At 37.6% G+C, this 10,813-nt stretch overlaps 1 long non-coding RNA gene across 1 annotated transcript in view; it reads left to right on the top strand.

Annotated features, from left to right (window-relative positions):
* The first annotated feature begins 4,921 nt into the window (after window positions 1–4,921).
* Window positions 4,922–10,813, top strand: part of LOC130681421 (uncharacterized) — a 229,952-nt gene continuing 224,060 nt past the window's right edge. The window contains exon 1 of the long non-coding RNA XR_008994565.1: window positions 4,922–5,099. This is a non-coding gene — a long non-coding RNA (uncharacterized LOC130681421). The remainder of the gene's footprint in view (window positions 5,100–10,813) is intronic.

The raw sequence follows: 10,813 nt of genomic DNA, 5'->3' as shown, positions 1-10,813 counted from the left end.
GATAATAAATAAAATGTTCTAAGCAAGTTACAGATAGATCATAAGTGCTTAGCATGCCATAGATAGAATAACTAAAAACGAAAGATGCTTTTCTCCTGATCTAACTTTAAAAGAGAAAGTGCTTTGGGGCATATATTTTAAAAAAAGGAATTTCCCTTTCTAATTGGAAACATTTCAATAAGGGTATGAGGAATTTTGAAGTTGATAGACTGTCCGTGCAAAGGAACATTCTTTTCAATAGATTTGGGTAACTTGAAATTTGCGAAGGATAATACAGATGAGAAAATTCTGACTAGCAACAGTTTCCTTGTTTGAAACCACTCTTTGGTGCAGGGTTTTCACGCACAGCATGCAAATGCGTGTCATGTTCATAAATCCAATCACAAATGATGGTTTTATGACCAAACTGTATTTCTTCCAAACAAAGTGGTGGTAATATTTTTAAAAATCTGCAAGCCCTTTGAGAGTCTTCAAAAAGAATTTCATCATCTTTTCTCATTGAAGTGAAGATATTTATAACTGAGAGGATGGTGTATTGCCACTATGGGGAAGAATTGCATTCCCAACCTAAAATACAGCCACCAGTAGTGTACATGTTTTGCATTTAGCATTCAAAATATATGGGGAACAAGATCTAAGTAGATGCAGTAGGATCTAGAAATTAGCCTAAGTCAGCTCTGGAGACCAGATTTAGGGAAGATCATAAATCATGCCCTTGGAATAGAACATTACTGTTCAGAATGCTCTAAAAGGTACCATGGATCAGAGACCTTTTTCCATGTTTGTTCTGTAGGTCTTATCAGACTCTCTGTGGTTTATAAAGGTGAGCTACTCAGGTTTGAATGCTATTTTAGGACTTTTCTGTGAACATTGAGTCTCACAGATACAAAGTTCCCTGAGGTCTATATCTATGTTAATCTAAAGGTTAAACCTAAAGACTGAAGAATATTCTTTTCCAAAAGGCATTCCATACCCCTGCCTCCACTTCCTTGTAGAAGATAATCTTTTATAAGATTTTTTTTCCAGTCCCATGAAAAGCCATATTGCACAGTCTCAGCACAACCTCTTAGAATATTCACATCATAATTGAAGAGCTTATAGTGATTTCAACACTCAGCAAAGGGCACTGTGAAACAATATTTTGGAAGATATCTTCATTGGTTTATTGACTAGCATCAGCTCTGTCTGCACCAGCAGCCTTTGACTTGGGGGAGCCCTGTGTGACTGCAGCAGTGTCACGGACCCTCCTCTCAAGGCCTGCTAGAATTGCAAAGTAATAATGAGGATACGGTAGTTTGGGCTGTGATAATGGCCCTGAAATTCACTTTAAGATAAACCTTTCTCCTGTGGATTCCATGCTTTGCATCCTTGAGTCTGTAAGTAGAGCACAGGTGTAAGTTTCATATGCAAGGTAAATATTTGAATATCTGCACTTACTACTCAACTTCTGGAGCACATAGTTTCTGTATTTAACTGCCACATTAGTGAGAGTGCTCCATCACTCATTTGTTCAAAAGGTACTTTCTGAGCATCTATTGGGAGCCCGGCAGGCTCATGTGTGGCTGTTGTGGTAAACAAGACAAATCCCTGTCCATGAAGCTTGCATGTAGTGGAGGAGGGAGGCAATATAAAAGGAAACAAACATCTTATGTAATTCTAGAGAGAGGTAAACACCATAATGAGAAAAAAATAGGTCAAGGGCTTATTTTTAGTAGGTGGTCATGAGAGTTGTCTAGGATAATATATAACACACGTGTATTGCCCTATGTCTTATGTGCAGCCACTCTTTTAAGTTAGGGCATGCGGGGAATATACCATTTCCATGCTGAAGGGGTTTTCTTGGTCTGTTAGACATGTCTACTTTGCTTTCCGTCAGGAATTCTAAGAGGCAGAAATCATGGAGGACAGCAACAACATCAAATTACTCCTAACAGAAATGTTGTTAGTATATCAGTGCATTAAGCATGTATCATATCCAGACAGAAAATAAGGCATAGAAATTTTGTGGACCGTCTCATACTTCCTTTTCTTTCCCTTCCTGCAACTTATTATATAGTCTCTTTTGGGATGAAATGGTCAAGTCCTTACAGTACCAAATTCAAAGGTCATTAATGATAGTTTATAGAGTTCATCATTTTCCAGGTGCAAGTACCCAAGAGCTTTGGCCTGCAGGACTTTGCAAAGGGCTCCAGGATTAAGATTCAGTAAGAGAACTTCTTACTAGTTTGCTTGGACTTCATAGAGCTTCAGGGACACAAGTGGATGTTATTCTGAAACTTGAGTCTTGTGTGTGAACAGAATGTGTCAAAGGATATCAGCACTTGAATCCTTAAAAGTAAAAGGACTGACATCAACTTCTCAGCATCCCCTTAAACATTAATTAAAGCTCTTGGTGGACCCAAGTTTTGCAGTGGAAGCTATAGTCAAGTGCTTACTCCCAGCGGTATTGGAGTCAATGTACAGTCTTGGCTGTTAGCTCTTGTATTGTTTTCTCTTATACTGATTTCCCTTTCTTGGAGAAAACTATTCAGGCTGATTCCACCCTTACTCCATTAGCATCCTTGCAGGCTCAGAATAAGGTGAGAGGAAAATAGCAGAGAATTTAAATGCATGGGGCCTCAGGCTACAAAACACTAAATGTTGCCTTAAGATTTAAGATTCCTATTCCTTAGAGACATCCATTGTTTCTCTATTGTCCTTCCATAATTTAAGTTATATTTCATTGAAAAGCCACTTATTTGTATTACAGCCGAGATACTTTGATTTCATAAGATTTTTCCCAAATCCAGGGAAATTTCCTGAAAAATAAGTTGGGAAATGAAATAGACTCTTACACGATGGTACACAGTATTGTTATTTTTTTCCTTCTTCTCTGGAAGTGTAAGAATATTGAAAGAAGTTTAGTGTTTTGATGGGGGTAATTGCAAAATGCCTTTTAACATGTAGTACCATAACAGAAATGATAGTGTTTGGAAATCCATCTATCAACTTCAAAAGTTTAATATTTTTGCCTTTTGTACAAACATTAATACTCTGACAAAAAGAGACAAAAATGGCAAACATTTTCATTTTGGGAACTGGAAAGGTGGATATTTCAATCTTTCATAATGATAAATTGGTATAACATGAAACATATGAAACATAAGTATTAGTTTTTAAATTGATTTTTTAAACTAATTTTCAAACTAACTTTAAAAAGGAGACTTACTTAAATACACACATATATATATATATACTTACATTTTATTTGAAATAATTTCCAACTTACAGAAAAGTTGTAAGAACTGCTAAAAAGAAAACCCCTGTATTTCCTTCTCCCAGATTTGCCAATTTTTAACATTTTGTCACATTAGTTTTCACCTTTGTCTCTCTCTCTCTCTCTGTCTCTTTCTTGGAGACATCATGCTGCTTTACCACTAAATATTTCCTTAGAATAAGAAGAAGGATTGTATAACCACAGCACAAACACTGAGACCAGGAAATTAACATTGATAAAACACTATTTTCTAATATACAGACTTTATTCAAATTTCACCAATTGCCATCCTGTAGGGGAATTTTTTCCTCTGGCCCAACATCCAATTCAGAACCATGCATTGCATTTAGTTTCCGTCTCTCTTTCTCAATGTTGTGCCCAAAGTCGCGAATCCCAGAAGACCACCAAGGAGCCAACACCGATGCAAAAGCAAAGAACCTTTATTCGAGCTAGCTCGAGCTCAATCTCTCATCTACACCAACGCAGTGGCAAGATGCCAGAGAAAGAGAGTGCGTTTTCCCCAGAACAAAGGTTTTATGGGTTTCCAGGGAGGTTTGGGGGGTGATGGCTGTGGCCCTGGCTGATTGGCTGGGCCTGGGGGTAGTTGGGGGGTGATGAGTCGTGGCTTTGGTCAATTGGCAGGGTTTAGGGGTGGTGGGTGTACTTCTTGCTGACTGGAGGGGAGAGAGACCAAGCTCTATTTGGGTGAAATAGGATCCGGGTCCCAACTGGCTGAGGTAGGATCTGGGTCTCAATTGGCTAAAATAGAATCTGGGAGCTTGCCCTTTCACTCAATTTTACTTAATTTTTAATTGAGGAGCTGACTTTAAATTTTGATATAATTTGAAACTTACGGAAAAACACAAAAATATGAAGAACTTCCATATATCCTTTACCTAGACTCACCAATTGTTTTTGATATATATTATATATGTCATAAACATATTGTTTAAGCACATGTAATTGTTTTGTGTGTATCCATATGAACAGGCTTTTACTGGATGGTGAGGCCAGATGAAACGAGCTAGAACTACGTGAAACAAAAATCAGAAGTACAGCACCATCTCAGAATGACTTCACATTTATGAAAATAGAGTTTATACATGATTTTCAATATTCTCCCTCTTTTTTCATGAAGTGCTTTGAACTGAAAAAGCAACTTTAAAATGTTGGCAGACACCCAGGGCTCAGGTGGGCAGTGAAACCATGCAAGTGTCTTATGATTCAGCCTCTGACAACTTGTGGTTCCAAATTAGAGGCTTCAACAATGGGACCCTGCGAACATTAGGATACATCATGATGTCTTTGAGGGCATTTTTTTTTTTTTTTTTTTGCTGTGTTAGAGCTTCTCCATAGTTAATAAATAAGTTCACAAAATCAGAGAGTACACAGTCTTGGTGTGATGTGGTGGAGCAAAGATTCAACCCTTTGGGGGTCTCGTCACAACCTCAATTAAACTCCAGCAGGCTTCATTTCAGCAGCCTTTTTGAAGGTCATTTTCTACTGCTGACAAAGGACAGGAGCCTGAACACTGAGGAGTCAGCAGATACTGTATTTGGTATGTGCTAATTTACTGGAACTATATGATCTGATCTCATCAAGAAACTTCTGGATTTGTCACTAGGCTGATTCTGATAAGCTCATTCCCTTCAGCAAGGCAGACGAGGAAGTCATTTATGTAAGCAGAGAGTCATTTTAGACTGACCCAGTTTTTGGAGATGAAGGTAAAGACTTTGAAGAGGCAATCTCCACCGAATTCAATTTGCTGAATCAGATGCCAGTGAAACAGTAACTGGAACATAGTAGGACCTCAAGTCAACAACACTGAAATCATGCTGTGATGGTGAGTCACCTTTAGATCTATTTCTGTGTTTAATAATAAAATCTGTGAATTTGACAAGATGTTAATTGTTTCTTTCACTGCTTATCTATTTTTCATTTTTACAGTTTGTGGAGTTGAAGAGAGAAAAGGAGATGAAGCCCTAGTCTGCCAATTTTTTATTTGTTAGTGCGTTTTCTCATATACAACAATAGTATATATAGCAGTGTAAGTCCTTTAGGGTTCCTGGACCTGATTCCAATGTGTGTGTGTGTGTGTGTGTGTGTGTGTGTGTGTGTGAGAGAGAGAGAGAGAGAGAGAGAGAGAGATCTTCGCACGCACAACACCAAGCAATTCTTGAACTCCAACAGGGTATCCAGGAACTCAATTCTGATGCTATCTGCTTGGAGACGCACCAGATTCCCCAGGTTAAGGGCTCTGTCCTGCAAGACTGCCCTCCACCCCACACTCCAGACACTGGTCGCAAGCCCCAGGCAGTTTCTTGTGCTTCTGATTAACCAGCTACAGATTGGAGGTTTCCATGACCTCCTCCTGAGGTTAGATTAATTTGCCAGAGCAGCTCACAGAACTCAGGAAAACACTTACATTTACCAGTTCAGTAAGGGATACCATAAAGGATACAAGTTAATAGTCAGATGAAGAGATACACGGGGCAAGGTCCCAAATAAAAGAGCTTCTGTCTTTGTGAAACTTGGGATCTGGCTTGGGAGCACGTGGAAGCTTTCTGGTTCCCCAAGCGTGGACGCTCCCTCCGACAGAAGCAGGGCGCAAGAGGGATGTTCTTCTCATGAGATTTTGTGAGGGCTTCATTGCATAGTCATCATTGACTAAGTCACTGACCACTGGCTGACTCAACCTCCAGCCTCTGCCCTTGGGTGGAGTCCAAAAATCTCTCATTAACATGACAGAAGCGCATTTCACCTTTAAGGCTCTGCAGTATTTTAAGGAACTGTGGATGAAGACCAAGTATACCTGGGAAATATGAATGACCAAATATATGTATTTCTTAACTTATTATATTACAGTTTGCAACTTGGATTTGTCATTTAGTGGGACTTGAGTTTTGCACGGTTGTTTAAGAAATGCCTTGAAGGGTTTATATGTGCACTGATTTTTGCAATCTCTGCCCTGTCAGTGCCTTGGATAACTGAGAGTTATCCAAGAGAATGTATTTTGTTTGTGGTAGTCTATTACTCTGGCTCTGTTAAAATGTTTTGTGATCTGTGTAATTTTTACCTGCTGGCATTTTTTTTGTTTGTGTATTTGTTTATTTTTTCCTTTTCCTTGTCTACACTTGTATTATTTATCTTTTACTTTGCATAATGAGCTATCAATAAAAATTTAAGTCCACTATTTCATGACATAAAAGAAATTATGCAAAAAACAATCATACTTCTATACATACTTCTATAGAGCTGCGGTTGAATCCTCTATTCTTTATATCCTAAGTATCTGTAAGTTCTTGGTCCATGGTTGTTAAGGAATGCATGTGTAAATCAGCAATTGCCAGCTATGGGCCATGAGAATGATAGGTCACTAGTGTAGTAACTAATGGGGTCCCTCATGATTGACTTACCTTATTATTTCCCATGGAAAACATTTTGAGAGTGGAAGAAAAAAAATTAGTCCTATGATGCTATGATACCTATTTGTTAGGAGCACTTCTCATCTTCAGAGCCAAAGAAAGCTTTCCATCTAGTTCTGGATGACAAAGGCAGATGACAGTCTCCCAGGGGAAATGAGGTTTACATCAACCGCTTGTTTGTTTTCACAAACAGTGAACAGATCACAAATATTTAGCTTTTTTAAAATGCAAGGTGCTATTGCAATCTACAGGTAAACATGAAAAAGTACCTGTCTTCATATAGGGAATACAAAAAAATTTCCTAAATATCCTAAATACCTTAAATGTCTCTGGCTAAAAGTCTTACACTGTTAGAATTCGTAACAGCCATCAAGATTAACCATTAATAGAGTTCATAACAATGACAAGACCACAGAGTATAAAGCTATTTCTAAAACTTAAGTGCCCACGTTTTATAATTTTCATTTAAGGAAATAAGGGAAGTCTATTTGAGCGACCTTGACCTCTATGGAATCACTGTGCACGTGAACTCTTTAAGGAGTCTCACACTAACCCTCTCTGGTGCCAGGGAATAGAACAGGTTTCAGGCAGGTATTACGAGGATCCCTGTGAAGTTTTTGAAGAATTTATCCCAAAACAAATGCATAATTTTATCTGTCACCATGTTAGGTGTGGGATAGAAAGTGGGAACCAGTGGTATGAAAAATTAAACTAAGAGGCCTGAATGTATGTATTAAACTTTTGGAAAGTGCAGGAAAGAACTGAGCCTTCTGGAAAGCCCAGTAGTTTCAGAAACAACAGAATCATGGTTAGCCACAAAGCAACTATACCAATAATGCAACTGCATAATGCCACCATCATTGTCACCACTGAAAAAGGTGGCAATCACCTCAGTGACATGATGAGGTGCTGAACATGTGTGTTAGGTTGTTGACAAAGCACTGCTGATTAAGGAAGAGGGAGCCTGGGACTGGTTCTCCAGCCCAAATGAATCGTCACATGCTAAATAGGGTTCTGCCCAGAGGGCATTAAAAAAATTGATGATAGATAGTCAGCAGACATGTGTTGGCTATTCAGGTGCAGCTGGCTTCTTTGTACAATAAAAATTTGATCTATAGGTAAACGGTCCCATTTTTTTCCTTGGCCGGGTATCAGGAAAGACTGTGTTTGAATAGTTACTGGAGGTGAACAAACAGTCCCTGGCAAGGGTGCACTCGATTCAGGAAAACCTCCATATTGTCCCCTCCTACTTCCATAGATAAAAATACCAGAGAGGAAAAACGATTTGAGAAAGTTGGAATTTATACTAGTTTGCTTTCTAAATTCTCTTCATTCACTGAATAATTCTAATTTTACTCTCTTTTGGCAGGCTTGACTTATGAATCCAATTTATTTCAAAAAAAGAAAACCAAAGGAAACAATTTTAGGAAATCACACAGGAGTTAAACTCTTTTTATTCACAGTGAAAAAAAATTAAGAAAAATTAAAATCTATCCCAAATTATGCTTAGCATATCTACCTATGTTGGAGAGAGTGGAGAACTTCCTGTGTGTTCTCATACTTCGTGGTCAGAATGCATCCTAAACAAGGAATTTGGGGGAAAAAAATCACTTATATTTAAAGTTCCTTCTAAAGAGAGTTCTAGTAGAAGCAAAAAATATACACTATAAAAAGAGGAACAAAATAATCATACTCAATACAAGAGTAAATTGTAATATGAATCAAGAAAAACTTGCTTGCTTTTGTAGGAGTAACAAATAAGTGATTAACATTGTGGTGTAAAATATGTTGACTTCCTAAATAACAATATATACAGGTGGATTTTTAAATAAAAAGAGTTCTCCCTTACCCTCAAAAACATTTATTAACACTTCCCAATATAATGATCTATGTCCGATTTTTTTCTTGCTCTGTAAGTAATAATCTGAGACAGAATTGACTTGAACATACAACAGAATCTACAAGTTAGAGCAACATAATAACTAAAATAGCGAAATGCTTTTAGGTAAAGAAACATCAGGATATAGGTGAAGAACTAACAGGAAAAGGCTCCTGTTGGTACAGAGTAAATAACACAAAGAGGGTTTTATTGCCTCCTTTTCAATGAAGGCAGGCTTCATGAACAGGCAGAATTTAGCAACACCTATAAATAAGTGGATTTTCAACATAGAAATTTAGCAACTGAATTTTTCTTGTGTTTATCTTTTGGAGATTTGTCTCATTACAATTTTTTTAAAAGTTGATCTTTTCTATTTCCTTACCTGACACTTTTAGAAAATAAGAATGTGGTCGCTAGCCCAGCCTACCCCCTCTTTATCCCTTTTAGTTTGGTGTTTTCCCCCACGTTGTACCTAAATGTGTTTATCACTCATTTTCAATGGTCAATCCAGTACAAAAGTAATAAGCACAAAAACAGCAACCACCACAATATCAGAAACAGATCTGATGAGCACTTAAATTATAAACCATTTCTTTGTACTCTGTTTCACCATCATTACAAAAACTCTGAAGTTGATAGGGCTGGTGTTCCTACCTCTTTTAAAAAAACATGGAAACTAGATTGAGAAAGGTGAGAAGACCTCGCCCAAGGTTATAAGATCAGTTAGTTAAGAGATGAGAGCTGAAATTCCTAGTTGGTCCTCGTAAGGAAAGGTGAACAAAGACAGTCACGGAGTGGGCTGGACCTGGAGCAAATGCCCAGCCTCCCCTGCCACCATCGCTTGGGCTGTGCACAGGCCTGTCCTGGGCTGTTGGGTGACTGGAGCTTGAGGGTACTGTCTGAGAGAATCCAGCAGGACTGACGCTCTTAAAGCAATCTGTTATTTTGTCATGTACCTAAATCACTCAGTCTAGTTATAGGGATTAATTTGGATAATTTTGCAATGTAGAGTTTGTGTTCATTGATTTGTATAAATGTATCTTGTTTATTGATACACTTTTTTTGCCCTATGAATCTTTTAATACATATTTCTGAATTTCAAGAATACAGAAATTCACCTCAAAGTACTCTAGATGCATATACTAGTGTGATCTCAAATTTAGCCTCAACAGAAGTAAAAATTAAGTGGGGAGTTTAGGGTGTTTATTCAAAATGACTACAGGTAAAATGAAATAGAAGGCAATGAAAAGAAATTTCATCTGGGTAGACTCTAATCAGCTCATACCTATTTAACAGGTTCTCCCCTGACCAGAAAAGAAATAATTAATACCTTATATCTTTACTCTTTTACAGTTTCAGTTTGTCCATGCACCATGTATTTTATGTATGTGTATTCACATACACAAGTCCCTTGTATATTCCTACTTTAAAATGTTTTCCTTAATGTTCCAGGGCTTCCCTTTTGTAACACTTACGTCTTGGTTCCCCTTTTTACTTTTTAAAAAATATCTATAAATTAAGTTCTTACTTTTACCTCTTTGATATGGAAGAGTTTGAGATTTTCTTGACTCTTTGAGGTAATTGACTCCAACAAAAGTTGTCTTTGAGAATAGTTTGATTTTATATTAACTTCTTGAATTTTAGCTTATTTTCTCCTCCAACAAATTATTACAGAACATAAACGCTTATCCATAATTGTAAGTGACCTTTCAGTTTAGAGTTTATAGCAATAATATAGTGGAATGTTCCTTCATCCATTACAGTAGAAATGATCTCATGTTATCCGATTGTAGAAGTAGTTTCTGGTGACATCGAATAAACTGTTAAGTAAGCACTGTTATCTGCATTCACTTTAAGAATTACTTGGCAAGTACAAAGCAATTAAGCAATAAGACATGACAGGCATTGCATTTTGGGGGAATTATTTTACATCTCAGATGTCTTGAGAGGTTTGGGCCAAAGGCTGAGTGGCTCCAACCACCCAAGAAATATAATAAACCCTTAAGAAATGCACCACCTGTCATATCTTATTGCTTTTATGAAATGGAAATCATGAAACCAAAACAGGGGAAAAGGTTAGATCTGTGCCCTTGCTGGGGGATTACTTACATGCCTGTGACATCACTGACAGTTCTATCTGTATCCAGAGAATTCTAAAGCCATTGTATAATTATTGCACAAACAACACAACTCATTTGAAACTGCTGCTTCAGCATTCTACAATGCCAACTTTGTCATACACCAGTCCCCCAA

The sequence above is a fragment of the Manis pentadactyla genome, chromosome 17 (assembly GCF_030020395.1).
Source record: "Manis pentadactyla isolate mManPen7 chromosome 17, mManPen7.hap1, whole genome shotgun sequence".
NCBI lineage: Eukaryota > Metazoa > Chordata > Mammalia > Pholidota > Manidae > Manis > Manis pentadactyla.
Note: the sequence above shows the minus strand (reverse complement) of the source record. Positions and strands in the feature narration are given on the sequence as shown.